This window comes from Neovison vison, chromosome 1, assembly GCF_020171115.1.
Source record: "Neovison vison isolate M4711 chromosome 1, ASM_NN_V1, whole genome shotgun sequence".
Taxonomy (NCBI): domain Eukaryota; kingdom Metazoa; phylum Chordata; class Mammalia; order Carnivora; family Mustelidae; genus Neogale; species Neogale vison.
In genome coordinates, this window is record NC_058091.1 from 140,711,701 (window position 1) to 140,728,466 (window position 16,766).

Sequence of the window (16,766 nt, forward strand, 5' to 3'; positions counted from 1 at the left end):
AAATTGTGAACATCTAGGTCTTAAAGGATAAAATGCTAAGTCGTTAATTACTGGATGTAGGTTTGTGCTTTTGACTTCTTACTGCAAAGAAACTAAGAGTATTTAAATCTGTTGGTAAATGTGTTTTGCACTTAACTGTTTCATAAATTTGACATCTGAAGAATTCTGTTGTAACAGTTCACAATTGGTTAATACTTAGTCTTCACTAGAGATTAAGGAGTTTCTAAGAGCATCAAATTCTGCTTAGTGTAACTAAGACTGGTGGAAATAAGGGAAACTCTGTATGTAGGAAAGTAGGAGATATGTAAGAAAGATTTAAGGAATGGGAATACATTTTGTTGAGGGTAAGGGAAGGTAACTTTGTCCTAAATGAGATGGTTGTTTAGAAGGAAATGGCTTGGGACAAAACCTGAATGCAAAGGAAAGTTGTAGAAGGTTTGTGTAGGGAAATCTTCAGAAAAGGAATTTTAGCTATGGTCAAGATGGACTAAATGAATGGGTTTTAAAGGTACATTGGTACCAGACTGAAATTGTCTCTTTTCAAAAGGACAAAGTTTTCTTAGATTAATTGATCTGCTGTTAAGAAAATGTAAATGGTTTTCTCTTTGCCTGCCCAGAAAGTTCAGTTTCTGTGTTTTGTTTTATCAGGTGTTTAACATCCCTAATTATACTTAGGCATGTGCTTTAAAACTTTATAAGATTTTCACAAATGTTGACAAGATTTAAGTTATAAATCTCTTTAACTCCGTCTTTTCCTTGATATGCGAAGTTGCTCATGAAGTACTACTGAACCAGTGACAAACCTTGGGTTACATTTGGGAAAATGCTGTAACTATTCTAGCGATTCTGTGCACTTCCTAAAGTTTTAATGTTGTAAGAGATCATCGCCTGATATTGTAATTATGGAAATGTTATGTGTCACAGAAGTAACCTGATTTCCTTGCAGCTAAATTGTAAACTCCCGTGTCTCTTTAGCTCTAACCATATCCACTCTGAGTTTTTGTCATTTATAATTGTTTTAATTCTCCCATCCAAGTACTAACCAGGCCCGACCCTGCTTAGCTTCCGAGATCAGACGAGATCGGGCGCGTTCAGGGTGGTATGGCCGTAGACTATAATTGTTTTAATTCTTTTGTAAAATGACTTTTATCTTCAAGGAGATTCATACAAAGGACTGTCAGGACAAATACAGATATTTGATATACTTGAAAATCCTAAAACTCAAATGGGTAAGAATTTCCAAAACTAACTAAAGCTGCATTCACCAGATTTAGTAACATGGGACTAAATGAACTACAAGATTATAGTGTTGTGTCTCTTAATGTTTTGTCTTGTTTTAGACATTGCTGCTTCTCTAATGTTTGCTCTTCCAGACTAGGGATACTTTTTCTTAAGTTATCTGTAACTTATAGAGATGTAAAAGTGCTCATTTGTAAACAAATCAAGGCATTCAACTTTTCTCTGGATCTGAACCCTCTGAAACCAAAAGGTCTCAGTAAGTATTCTTTCTTCCATGGCAATCAGTCATTTGCATAAGTTCAATAAGAATCTGTTCTCTTTGTAATAGGACATCATTGGAAACATGGTTATTTTACCAAGGCTTTGACTGGGATGTCATATTTGAAAAGATTCAGATATGACTAGACAGCTTTAAGGAACTAAGGTTGACTTTATGAAACCTGGAGCCATAAAGCCCCTTGGGACTATTGGCCTGATACCTTGTTTACAGAGTTCCAAGCAGCCTCACCAGGTGAGTAAAGAATGTCACTCCTTGGTAGGTGCAGAGTCTCATGAAGAGGCATATGCCCAAATCGACAGGTATTGCAGGCATGCCTGATGACAAGTATGTGGCTTGGCTTCTGGCCTGGAGAGGCTACTAGAAGTTCAACCTAGAGATTCCTTATAAGAAGTTCCAGCAAAGCAGATTCTAAAAGATCTATATGATCACACTCACTGTTCTTGCTGAGCTTATGTAAATAATGGGCCAAGTTTGTTAAAACTGGACTTGTTTCACAAATGAATTAGTCCTGATTTGGCTATCTCTAGAAATTAGGGTTATTTTAGAGAGAAAAATTATGTTTAGTAACACACCGTTAAAGATACTAAATTCTAGATTTGATTGTCTTTAAATGTTTCCTAAGCTAAACAATTTGAGGTAAATTTCAGAGAAGTTACACAATAGCTTCTTTAGTCGATCTTATTATTTTGTGGGTATATTAGCAAGACCCCACGGCACATGATTAAACAACTGGAAAATGGGATTGATTCCCCTACAATTGTATAACTTAACTAATACCTTGTTTGTGGCTGGGATAATAAAATTGCCTAAAAGCCAGCCTATCACACTCCATAGGATTAACTATGGACTTGTGGAGATAATGGATGACCTCACTTTCTTTATGAGTGGATTGAATGATGCATGGGGGGGCTCCCCTTATCTCTTGACAAGTTTTCTCACTTGCCAGTGATCCTCTGTAGTCAGGATATTGTTAAGCCTGGACCACTCAAAGCTCTTCTTATTGGTTTCATCCCTTAGTCATATTTATCCTAGAGGCCACCTCTGTTGAGGTGCAATTGCAAATAGATGCTTTAGTGAAACCTAGAACAGCCCTCATAAAAGAGCCTCAAAGCTCACGATGGGACAGTCCCTGACAGTGATGACTCCGCATCAGGTCCAGAGTGTCTTAGAAACCAAGGGTCACCAATGGATGACAGGAGGCCGCCTTACTAAATACCAGGCTATGCTCTTAGATACGCCTGAAGTAGTACTTAAAACCTGTCAAACTTTAAACCCAGCGTCTCTGATGCCTGTACCTGACCATCCTGCTTCCATAGAACATAACTGCTCAGAGATTGTTGATCTTGTCTATTCTAGTAGGCTGGATTTAAAGGACTCCCCTATTGAAAATGCGGATGATAACTGGTTTACTAATGGCAGCAGCTTTATGGATAAGGGAGAAAAAAGAGCTGGATATGCTATAGTTAGTTTGGTTAAAACAATCGAGGCAAAACCCCTTCCAATAAATACTTCAGCCCAAAAAGCGGAACTAGTAGCACTTACTCGTGCCCTTCAATTGGCAGAAGGCCTAAGAATTAATATTTATACTGACTCCAAATATGCTTTCCTGGTACTACATGCCCATGGAGCTATTTGGAAGGAAAGGGGATTGCTATCAAGCCATAACTCCCCAATCAAATATGGGCCTGAGATCACAGCCCTTGAGGCTGTACACTTGCCCAAGGCGGTAGCGGTGATTCACATCAAAGGACATCAAAAGGATATGACCTTAGAATCTAAAGGAAACAATTTAGCAGACCATGCAGCCAAAGAGGCGGCAAAGGGTAAACGGATATTAAGCCTTAGACCAGTCTTGACTCCAATGGAGTCCATAACTCCAGTCTATTCAGACCAAGAAATTCATATTGCTCAGGAGCGAGGATATACTAAAAATGCACAAGACTGGCTTTTTAACGAAGAAGGAAAGTTCTTTATGCCTAAGATTAGTCAATGGAAAATAATACAGGGCTTGCACCAGGCTACTCATTGGAGCAAAGATGCTTTAAAACATTTAATCAAAAATATATTTGATGGAGTAAATTTAACAACCACAATAAAACAGGTGTGTCAATCCTGTAGTATCTGTGCCCAAGTAAATCCGGAGGGTGCAGCTCGCCCCCCTACCTCTCTTAAAACCAGTCCAGAGGCGTGGATCCTATCCAGGAGAGGACTGGCAACTTGATTTCACACAAATGCCACCTTGCAACAATTCCTTTCTACAGTGGGCACAGCATTTTGCTGATCTACAAAATCAGACAAATTGTTAGATATGTGGAATTTTGCCTACCTCAAGTACGTCTGGGTTACCCTGGTGGGTCTCCCCTTTACAGGGCACTGATTGGCATTCTCTGCAAAAGTATATTTCACATATGGTAGATGGAGACAGTACGTACCGGGATAAATCTATTACTAACCAAAATGTTTCTTCCTGGCCCATGATCAGTAAAACATGGGATTCACCAGGACATAATCAAACTTTTTCATATTCTCAAACTATTAAAGTCCTAACTGATCTAACAAGCCCTACAAGATCCTTCTCTCTCTCTCAGTGAATGGTTAAGTTCCTGGTTTGAAAGAGGGCTATGGCCAAATCTCCTTTTCAGGCTTCTCATTCTTATCGCCTTATTAACCTTAATATGTTGCTTTGTTCAATGTTTCTCTACTTGGTGCCGAGACTCCATTGCTGCAATGACTTCACCACGGCAGATGATCCTTTCCACGCGCAAAGATACTTCTTCACTGTCAGCGCTGGATTCAGCTGCCTCGACCTTTCCTGATGATGAAGTTCTAGAACCTAGGTGAGGTTCGGTGGGCTGAGGTCCGGAGCCGATGACCAAGAAAGAATTCTTGAGACATCTTTGGTGCAAAATGGTGGTTTATTAAAGCACGGGGACAGGACCCGTGGGCAGGCAGAGATGCGGCTGCCCCTGGTTGTGAGGGATGGCAGGTTATGTACCCTGCAGTTGGGGGAAGGTGAGGGGAAGGGAGGTTTCAATGGGGTTTTCATATGCTAAAGAGGGCCTACAAGGTGCCAGGATGTCCGAGGCCTACCAGAGGCCTTGCCCTTGCGGCTTGATCAATGTTGTCTTTAGACCAGCTATTAACATTAAGATAGCTGGGAGACTTTTTGGTGGGATGTCACAATCCTGCTATCAATCGCCTTTGTTAGTGAGATTTAGGACATTTGTAAGCCAGGGGAGACTCCTGTCTAGCAGGATTGTGAGCTCTGCAAGTTAACTATTTGCTTCTTGTTCATGGCAGTCAGGGCTGCCTGAGGGATGCTACACATATGATGGGGGGGGGGCGGATGGAGAGGGGGTGCAAGGTGCCAGCTTTTGTTTTGTCTTCAGCCAGCCCCGTGCTCCCTCATCATTAACTCCCCTATACATTCCTCCACTGATCAATGTTGACCTGAGTAGGTAGGGACAGCTCTACACCCCTATTCAGCAGGAAGAAGTTCCAGAAGATGAGACCTTCCATCCTCAACAACCTTAAAGATTTAAGGGTCAAAATTGTTCAGGGGGGAATGATGAGGGAGCAGGAGGCTGGCTGAGGATGGAGCAGGGGCTGGCGCCTTGCACCCCCTGTCCACCCGCTCCCCTTGGTAATATGTGTGACATTCCACAGGCACCCCTGACTATCCTAGAAGGAAAACAAATAGTTAACTTGCAGAGATCACAGTCCTGCAAGGCAGGAGTCTCCCTTGGTTTGCAAATGTCCTTGAGATTTACAACAAAGAAGTTACCTTATCAATAGCCCAATTTCCAAAGACACATAACTCAGTTCCTCAGGCCCTACTGTCGCCCTCCCCTCCATAAAAAACCAAAGGAGGCGGAGGTCAAAAGAAAAGTAAATAAAGTTAAATTTCTTCTAAACCTAAGTCTCACTCACAAGGACTCTTGATAGCAGGAATGTAACATTCCACCAGGAAACTCCCAATTGTCTTTATGTTAATGCCTCATTAGAAGGGAAGTGGCCTTGACTTGATAGTAACCAGGCCTTCAAGATCCTGATAGTCTTCTTTGCCCCAATAGCTCTTCTGAACACCCCTTTGTCCTCACCTACCCAACTCCTGTGTATATAACCAGACTCTCCTCACAGGCTCGGGGCAGCCGCATCTCTGCCTGCCCATGGGTCCTGTCCCCATGCGTGCTCTAATAGACCACCTTTTTGCACCAGAGATGTCTTAAGAATTCTTTCTTTAGCCGTCGGCTCTGAACCTCACCCCACCGAACCCGACCTAGGTTCTGGGACTTCATCAATCTCAGAGTCCTGGGATCGAGTCCCACATTAGGCTCCTTGCTAAGCGGGGAGTCTGCTTCCCCCTTTGCCTGCCCCCCCCCCCCCCGCTTGTGCTCTCTCTCTCTGTCAGATAAATAAATAAAATCTGAAAAGAATAATTATCTCTGATTCTCAGAATGATGCTTTTATCTGGTTCTTTCTCTGTTGTTTCTTACTAGCTAGATGCTTGTCTGTTTTCTTAGTTTTTCAAACAATGAATTCTTGAATTAATTAATTTTATTTTGCTTTCTAATTCATTACTTTATTTTTTAATCTTTGTAATTTTCCCTCTTGCCTTCTTAGCTTTTAATTTTTTTCCCCCTTTTTATATGTTGGGTTGGCTTTTTCACTTATTTCCATTCTTTCTTGTTGAGTTATAAAACCATTTAAAACTATGGATTTTCTGGGGCACCTGGGTGGTGCAGTTGGTTAAGCAGACTCTTAGGTTTGGCACAGGTCCTGATCTCAGGGTTAAAGCCAGTGACCAGCTCTGTGTTCAGTGCAGAATCTGCTTGAGATTCTCCCTCTGCCCCTCATACTTATGCTCCCTCTATCTTTACATTTATAAATCTTTAAAGAGAACCTATGAATTTTCCTTTCCACATAAATTTGATGACATCCAACAAATTTTAATAGTGTTGTCATTGTTGGTCTTTTCTGCAAAATAATCACCATTCTGATTTCTATTTAATAGTGGTTTGGTAAGATAGGTTTTGGTTTCCTGGTGCATTTTGTTTTTCCTTAAAAATATGACAGATTTCGGGGCTCCTGGGTGGCTCAGTCAGTTAAGCAGCTCCCTGTGGCTCAGGTCATGATCCCAGGATCCTGGGATCGAGCCCCATATTGGGCTTCCTGCTCAGTGTAGAACGTGCTTCTCCCTCTCCCTCTGCCTGCCGCTCTGCCAACTTGTGCTCTCTTTCTCTCTCTCTGCCAAGTAAAATCTTTTTAAAAAACGACAGATTTCTAAGACTGCTTTTGCATTGGGGTCCTATAACCTGTACTGGCTCCACTTTGGAGAATATACTGAGGGTTGCTTTGTCGGAAATAATCAGAAGATATCCCATAAACTCGTATTTTTCTCTGATGTGTGTAAAGCTTTTGACTTACTTATTTTAACTTCAGCTTTTTGGAAGGATAATCGATGAACAATTCTAAGATTTGTGAAGTGTCCCTCATGCTGATGTAATGTGTACATTACACACCTGTTAACACAGTCAGTTAACACATCCCTCACTTCACTTAGTTATCTTTGTGTGTGTGTGTGTGTGTGTGTGTGTGAGAGAGAGAGAGAGAGAGAGAGAGAGAGTGAGCATTTAGATTCGACCCTAGCACATTTCAATGATGCAGTACCGTGTGACCAACTATAATCTCCTTGTGTCACAGGAGGCGCTTAGAACTCAGGCATCTGCAGTTGAAACCTTGTATCCTTTTACCAAGCTCTATTTCCCCCACTTTTCAGCCCCTACTACTTTTCTAGTCTCTGAGTTTGACTTAAAAAAAAAAAAAAAAATCCACATGTAAGTGATACCACGCAGTATTTGTCTATCTTTCTTTGACTTATTTGACTTCGCAGAATACTTTCAAGATCCACCCATGTTGTCACAAATGGCGGGATTTCCTTCATTCTCATGATTGAACACTATTGCTCTGTGTGTGTATAAATCCATGTACATAAATGTACATGTCCATATTACATCTCCTTTGTTCATCTGTGGGTGGACATATAGGTTCTTTCCATATTTTGCCTATTGTGAAAAATGCTACAGCGAACATGGGAGTATGGATTATCTCTTCAATATCCTGTTTCCTTTTCCTTTGGATGTAAACCCAGGAATGGGAGCACTGGCTCATTAATTCTGTTTTAAATTAAAAAAAAAAATCTCTACTGTTTTCCATAGTGGCTGTACCAGTTTACATTCCTACCAACAGAATCAATCTAACTATCATCTATCTGTCTATCATCTACAAAACTTTTGATTTGGACTCAGGTCACAATTCCCTTGTTTTCCTCCATATTATTACGCATATGTGTTATCTTTTGTCTTTTTGATTATGGCCATTCTAAAAGGTGTGAAGTGATAACTCATTGTGGTTTCGCTTTATATTTCTGTGATGATTAATGATGGTGAGTCCCTTTTCATGTACCTGTTCATCATTTGTGTGTCTTCTTGGGAAAAAAATGTCTATTCAGGTCCTTTGCCCATTTATAAATTAGATTATAGGTATTGTTTTTGTTTTGCTATTGAAGTGTATGAGTTCTTTATATATTTTAGATATTAACCTCTTATCAAAATAAAGGTTTTGCAAATATTGCTTCTATTTTGTAGGTTGCCTTTTCATTTTATCGGTGGTTTGCTTTGCTCTGCAGAAGTTTCTAGTTTAACATAGCCCAGCCCACTTTTTCTGCATTTGTCACCTTTTCTGCTTTTAGGGTCAAATCCCCCCAAAAATCATTGCCAGAATTAATGTGTAGGAGCTTACCACTTATGTTTTTTTCTTGGAGTTTTTTGGTTTCAGGTCTTACATCCAAGTCTTTCTGCCTCAGCTTGTACCTCTAGGCCAGTTCCATGGCTGTCATGTTGAGACATTGCTTCCTGCTCCTGGTTCTGATCTACTGTTTTCTGAATCCCAGGTCTTCATTTTCTTGGCTTATCTTCTTGTTTCGCTGGAGTACATCTTTAACTAAAATATGTGTGGAAGGCAAACTTCTGAGTCCTTGCTTGTCTTCAGTTTTTTTTTTTTTAGTCTTCCCTCACATTTAGTTGAGAGTTTGGCTGAGTACCGAATTTTAGATTGTAAATTTTTCCCACTCAGATTTCTATAGATGTTAATTCCATATCTTCCGATATCTAATTAGTTTGCCGGAGATCGGAGATTTGTTTTCTTCCCTCCTTAACTTTCATAGTCATGTTTGTAGATATGAGAACTTTTTCTTTGTTCTTATTATTAGTTCCTAAGTCTTCTAGATGTTAAGACGGGTCATCTTGAGCTCTGGGAATTTTCCAAAAAGGGAAGGAAATTTTCTTCCTTCTCCGCCTCCATTGTCTCTCTCTAACACTCCTATTAAATATCGAATCCTCTTGTGTTCATCCTGCATGTTTCTTTGTGTTCTCTTTTATGGGAGACTTTATTGCCCGTCAACCATTCTGCTTGAGTGCATGTTTTGACAACTGTTTTGAATCTCCAAGAGCTTCTTTTTATTTTTAGACATCCCTTTTCCATAGCATCCTGTTGTAGATGCAGCATCTATTCTAAGGATGGTAATTAGAACTTTAATTTTAAAACAGATTGCCACAGGGGTGCCTGGGTGGCTCAGCCGGTTAAGTGTCCCACTCTTGATTTGGGCTCAGATCATGATCTTGGGATCATGAGATCGAGCCCTGCATTGGGCTCCATGCTGGGTATGGATCCTGCTTGGGATTCTCTCTCTCCCTCTGCCCCCTCCCATTTGTGCTCTTTCTCTAAACAAACAAACAAACAAAAAAGCCCAAAACTGTTTTAAAAAGTTTGCCACAGTCTCTTGAATGCTGAGAGCTTCTCTCAAAAGTTTGTTGTTCCTTGGTTGTCTTTTCATACTCAGGATGAGTCGGGCGAATGATAGGAGCTGGGTGTATGTGACCGAGTTCTGTTGGCCGAGAGGCTTCTCTTTGAGCTGAGGGGCCAGGATATTAACCCCTACCCTGTAGCTTTCTGAGTTCTGAATTGGGTTGTATTTCTCTAATTACCAACATCCGCACTGATTGCTCTTTCTTCCCTGGCAGACATACTGACTTTTTTAGAGAAGAACCAATCTGTCTTTCTTTCTGTCTATTGATCATCTATCTATTTTTATCACCTCTCTAACCTATTTATTTTGACCTTGGGGTAAACACTTTCTTCAGTTTCTGGCAAAAGAGGGGAAGGTAGGGGCACTTGGGCTTGGGTGACTCAGTCAGTTAAGCATCCAACCCTGGGTTTCAGCTCAGGTCGTGATCTCAGAGTTGTGGGATCAAGGCCCAGTGGCACTGGCTTCTGCACTCAAGAGGGAGTCTGCTTGAAAGATTCTCTTCCTCTCTCACTCCCCCTACTTGTGCTCTCCTTTTCTCTCTCCCTTTATCTAATGAAAAAACATATATTTTAAATTTTTTTTTTTTTTTTTTTTTTAAAGAGGGGAAGGCAGACAGCTGTGGTTGGCTCTTCCTTATACAGGTCTTTAACCAATTTCCCTATGTCCAGATCCATTTCTCATCTCTGTTGTATATGCTGTATCCCCATCTCTGTTGTATATGCTATATCTCAGTCAAGATCTCCTTTGGGTTCTGTCAAGCAAGTTAAGTCCCTTCATTGTAGAAGCACTTTCCCTCTTTGTTTATACATTAGGTGGTTACTTTTTGCTCTGGTTCATCCATTGGTCAATGCTTTTCCATCTGTGTTCCATTCTGTAGAAATGTCCTGAACTCTTTTCTGCCCTGATGGCCTCCCCTCATTACTGTTTATTTTGGAAGGCTTATACTTTTAAAAATGATTGCTTTAATTAAAGTGGGTTTGGGGCGCCTGGGTGGCTCAGTGGGTTAAGCCTCTGCCTTCTGCTCAGGTCATGATCCCAGGGTCCTGGGATCGAGCCCTGCATTGGGCTCTCTGCTCCACAGGGAGCCTGCTTCCTCCTCTCTCTCTGCCTGCCTCTCTGCCTACTTGTGATCTCTGTCTGTCAAATAAATAAAATCTTAAAAAAAATAACGTGGTTCTCACAAAAATGGAAGAGATACTTCAATTCCTGCAGGCCTCCCATTCTGAAATGAAATTCTATTTTATATAATTAAGCTCCCACATACACTGTGTTTAGTGCAAAAACATTTATGACTGTTACACCTACCTTTACATTCTACCTAATAGAAAAATAAAACGGCTTCTTTTGTCCCCGTTAAGGCTTGTCTGCATTGAATTTAACTTTGCTACTAATATTTCAGTTTTCATTTTCTTTTTGTTAAGTGCTATGCTTTTTAAATCTTTAGAATTTCTCTCATTTAATATGTATATAGTAATGGGTACAGTTTTTCTTTTTTTAAAGATTTTATTTATTTATTTGACAGACAGAGATCACAAGTAGGTAGAGAGGCAGGCAGAGAGAGAGGAGGAAGCAGGCTTCCTGCGATGTGGGACTTGATCCCAGGACCCTGAGATCATGACCTGAGCTAAAGGCAGTGGCTTAACCCACTGAGCCACCCAGGCGCCCGGGTACAGTTTTTCTAACCCCTTCCTCCCTCATCCAGAGTTTCATTTACTATTATATCTTCAGAGTTTTCACACGAAGATAAAAACAACATCTGATTAAGATGAAATATGGTTTCTAGGAAATAACCGGGGAAGGTTCAGTAATAATATTTACAGGAAAGAGTGAACCCAAGCAATCTGGAGGAAGAGTCCAGTATTAATAATTGAGAACACTTAACATATCACCCATCCCAGAGCTATTTTAATTATAGAGTGTTAATTGCTTGAGAATTTAAAAGATAAATGTTAACAAGGCTTTGGAAAGGAGAAGAGAATACATTGGTTCTGAAATTAAGTAGTTGTTTTACCTTGGACAGATTGCTTATTAGTAAGCTTCTCTCGTGTGCTAAGCACTTTGCTAGGTGCATGGGATACAACAAGTAATATATGAGCCAGACCCTGAACATGCTATAAATGGGTAGACATATAATCAAGTCATTTAGCAGAGGGTCCTACCTACATTGTATTCCAGGTGGAGTGATGGTACAAATAAGGTAGTGATTAAATTTCCTTAAATAGGCCCAGAAATGGTGTAGCATAATTGTGCCTCTAAATTTCTATCTTGATTGTGAAGATTCTTATAATTTCTGATATCTAGTTCTATGATACTCTACCTGAAGAAATAGCACCTTATTTCCTTAAAACAATGGCTTTTGTGCACCTGAATGAATTCACAGGTGTTACCCAAATGTATAACTCAGACCCAACCAGAAGACAGAGCGACAGAGTAATTGGAATAAGGGAAGTTTAACTTAAGGACTTAGTATCTATAACAGAGGATTAGAGTAATGGGGGAACTGACCTGGAAGAAGTAAATAGAACTTAGAAGAATTCAGAAATCAGATAAAAGGGGCATCATTACATCTAGGAGTGAGTTGGATCATTCCCTCTCCCATCAGGCCCAAGATACAGACTTTGCTGCAGTGAATGTCATTACTTGGTTCAGGGGATACTGCAGGAGTCCCTGAGATGCTGTGCTTGTGGGTCCTGCTGGAGATGTACCCTCTGAGACGCCGGAGCCATCCACAGGGACGTGGTGTGCCCTGCAATTCACTGCAAGGCCAATTGAGGGAGTGCTGGGAAAGCAACTGGCCACTGAGTGCTGCTGGCTGCCCCCATAGGCTGTGGGAAGCAGGTGCTGAAGAAGCCATTTGTTATAGAAACAGTTTGTTGTAGAGCTGGATAGGCAGTAACCTCTTCGATATCAGCCACAGCAACTTCTTTCAAGATATGTCTCCAAAGGCAAAGGAAACAAAAGCAAAAATGAACTTTTGGGACTTCTTCAAAATCAAAAGCTTCTGCACAGCAAAGGAAACAGTCAAAAAAACAAAGAAGCAACCTACAGAATGGCGGAAGATATTTGCAAATGACAGTACAGACAAAAGGTTGATGTCCAGGATCTATAAAGAACTTCTCAAACTCAACACACACAAAACAGATAATCATATCAAAAAATGGGCAGAAGATATGAACAGACACTTCTCCAATGAAGACATACAAATGGCTATCAGACACATGAAAAAATGTTCACCATCACTAGCCATCAGGGAGATTCAAATTAAAGCCACAATGAGATACCACCTTACACCACTTAGAACGGCCAAAATTAGCAAGACAGGAAACAACCTGTGTTGGAGGGGATGTGGAGAAAGGGGAACCCTCTTATACTGTTGGTGGGAATGTAAGTTGGTGCAGCCACTTTGGAGAACAGTGTGGAGATTCCTCAAGAAATTAAAAATAGAGCTTCCCTATGACTCTGAAATTGCACCACTGGGTATTTACCCCAAAGATACAAATGTAGTGAAAAGAAGGGCCATCTGTATCCCAATGTTTATAGCAGCAATAGCTACGGTCGCCAAACTGGAAGGAACCAAGATGCCCTTCAACGGATGAATGGATAAGGAAGATGTGGTCCATATACACTGTGGAGTATTATGCCTCCATCAGAAAGGATGAATACCCAACTTTTGTGGCAACATGGACGGGACTGGAAGAGATTATGCTGAGTGAAGTAAGTCAAGCAGAGAGAGTCAATTATCATATGGTTTCACTTATTTGTGGAGCATAACAAATAGCATGGAGGACAAGGGGAGATGGAGAGGAGAAGGGAGTTGGGGGAAATTGGAAGGGGAGGTGAACCATGAGAGACTATGGACTCTGAAAAACAATCTGCGGGTTTTGAAGGAGCGGGGGTGTGAGGTTGGGGGAACCAGGTGGTGGGTATTGGAGAGGACACGGATTGCATAGAGCACCAGGTGTGGTGCAAAAACAATGAATACTGTTACGCTGAAAATAAATTAAAAAAAAAAAAAAGAAGAAGGCATGAGCCACAGGTGCCCATGCTGGAGAAATCAGGAGCTGTAGGAGCCTGGCAGAAGGAGCTTAGCACACCACGAAGAGAAAAATACCTCTTTTAATCCACTGTCCCCCCCCCACCCCATCTTTCTCCACTGACAAAGCTTAGCGTTATACCAACTAGCAAAGAAGAAATATTTGAAAGGCCCATATCCATGTCTATGGAACAGACAGTGAAGAGTGGATTTAGAGTTTAGAGGCAAACACATTGATAATTAACACAATAGGATAAATGTGACTTTTTCTGAAATGGATCATCTTTGAAAACTCACCTCATATTTCTAGGTTCATCCCTTATGCTCTAAAGATGGTCTATGGTTTACTTTCTCTGATGGGATTTTTGTTTTTGTTTTCTATTTCTAGGTTCCTAGATTTGTCTTTCCTTGGTTAGCTAGTCCGTCTTCTCACTGAACCCTCCGTGGTAACTCTGCTGGTCATTGTCTTTCTCTGGCTCTTCCCCTCTCGTTACATTTATAGCCTTAGTCTTCTCAACATTCGAGGAGCGCAGGACTTCTCATGGGTAGGAATTGGAATGAGTTTATAGCCCTTCAGGATTATTTTAATATCCTAGAAGTATTACATAGAATGGAATGCATTCCAAGTGCAGTGTCTGATGTTGAAGACAGATGTCAGACAGCCTTACTTCCTGTAACCAGGGTACTGTATACTTCCTAGTGGTTGGATTGCAGATTTTTTGGCTGTACAAACTTGCTACTTCTTGGTTTCAAAGAAGTTGAACAGGTGACAGGGCCTAGTATGGCATCATCTGTGTGTAAAAAGTTACCTTGTGACATAGGATATTTCAGTGATGGCGAGATTGAAGTGGAAAATAAACAACAGCAACTTGATTAAAGGGAACTTCCTTTAACAAACATAAGGTCCAAGCCATTGGTGTCTTAGAAGAGGGAAGATAGCAGCAAACATACTGAAAGAACCATCTTAACCAAGGAAAAATTCAACAGTGATCAATGACTAATACCAAGAGTACATTCTGGAGGGGCACCTGGGTGGCTCAGTGGGTTAAAGCCTCTGCCTTCGGCTCAGGTCATGATCCCAGGATCCTGGGATCGAGTCCCGCATCGGGCTCTCTGCTCAGCAGGGAGCCTGCTTCCTCCTCTCTCTCTCTCTTGCTGCCTCTCTGCCTACTTGTGATCTCTCTCTGTCAAATAAATAAATAAAATCTTGAAAAAAAAAAAAGAGTACATTCTGGAAACAACCCAACTGAGGTTGGTCCAGAACTGTAGACTTGAGCCCAAGACCTCCTCCTTGTCATTTCCTTCAGTGCTTGTGCAATACTTTGCTAATATGTATGAATCTGCTAAGACTAGGGACATTGGAAGATCTTTCAGTAGTGATGCATAATCTGAAGAATTAATGCTTGCCACTGTTAATCATCATGACAGTACTTGAAAGTCCGCTGTGTGTCGGGTGCATTCATTAAAAGTACATTTACTACCACTTAACAAGGTATAAATTATAATCCTCTGTTATGAGAACTTCGAGTCTTATACTATCATCAGATAACTTGATACAGTCAATGTAGGGCCAAGTTTTGAACATAGGTATCAGCTCTGTGAAGGCAGGAATCATTGCCGTCTTGTTCACTTGATACCCCTAGTGTCTTGAAAGTGTCTTTCACATAATAGCTGTACAGTAAATATTTGTGGAGTGAATGAATAATTCCCACATCTGAATGCTTTCCATTGCTTTCTTTTTATTGTTTTACTCTAAGGTTATCTAGGAATTTGGGCCGAAGCCCTCTCAGTTCTGTATAGCAGATATTCCGTGGGTTTCTGCGAATGGGAAGATATTAGAAGGTAGTAATCTTTGGCTGGTAACCTGGAGGTCCTTGTAGGAACAGGCAATCCACAATGACTGGCATAAATTAGAAGTAATGATAGACCTTCAGGGATAAACCTTCATTTAGTAAATGGTTTTGTCCTTCTGTTTCATACATTCGATACAGGCATCTTTAATTTAGGAAGTATAATCTAGGAAGTACAGAGCCCAGGGGAACCCCTGGGAGGTCCTCAGGAAGTCTGTCAGTAACAAAATTATATACAAAATTGTGTATGTATTTATCTGAAAGGAGGGTTCTATGACTGTGGGGGACTGTGACACTAGAAAGAGAACTGTTCAATGGGAACATTTATCATTTAAATTCTGGGGAGTAGGCATTCGTCTGTTATGTCGGAATTAGAAAGAGGCATTCTTTTTGTTGGTTTTTAGTAGAAGGAGAAATTTTGTTTTCTCCTACAAATAATGGATTTAAGAGGGTTTTTAGGTATAATTGACATTCCTGAGCTTCAGGCTGAGGCATATTTCCTATTGAAAAGTCTAAGTCACTCATTATGTCCAAGCCCAGAAGAGAATATTAATTAATTTCCAACATATTTTGTGGCAGGATGAAAATAAGTTGGTCTCTTTTTCTGACCACCCAAGCTGCCAGCTGCCCTGAATGCTTTTTCTTGTTCCTTCATGTTTTGGGTCCAAGCTAGCTCAAAACAGGGCCTTTTAGAGGTTTTCTTGAAATAAGGTGGTGAGCATTTACCTGTCCCTAAACAAAACCCACAGACCTGCTTGCTGATTTTGGTAGTCGAAGCCACATGGCCGCTAGCAAGTTTGTCTCCGCTTTGATCTGTGATGTGTATGACACTATATTTTTTGGCTGCTCTAAAGCAGACTGCCAATTAGATCCAAATGTGTCAGACGGCCTCAGAGAAGGTACTAGTGGCCAAGTTTCCATTAGTGGTTCCTACTGATTGATGCCTGCAGCATTCTGTTCATTTAGAAATAGAAACCTATTCTCATCTTTAATCTTGGGACTGGGAGTTGAAGTATTGGGGAGGAGAAAGTCCCAGAACACAGTTGAATCTCTTTGTATCTCGCAGCTTTTAACTGTTGTTTTTCTTTTAACAGTTAAGACTCAAAACAATAGGAGGCTGTGATTCTCTTACTCAGAGGAGATATGCTTTTTATTTCCTCATGTGTAGAAGGATGACAGGAAGAGGGAAGAAAGCAACGTTTATTGAAAACAGTGCTGTGCCTGCAACTGTGTTGGATGCTTTCAGGTGTGACCTCATTTGATTCTCTAACAACTCGGAGAAATAGGAATTAGCCTTCTGCATACTGTGGAGCAACGCGCAGTTCAGAGAAGAGGAAGAAAAAACCATTCTTCTGTGTTGTGTACATTGTAAGAGGCAAACCAGATTCTCCTAACAGCCTGTGCTGTTTCCACGCCCCTGTACAACAATGTGAGCGATTTCGGCGCCAATCCCTCTCGCACCTGAAAAGAGTTTTGGGAAAGTCTTGAGTGCACAAT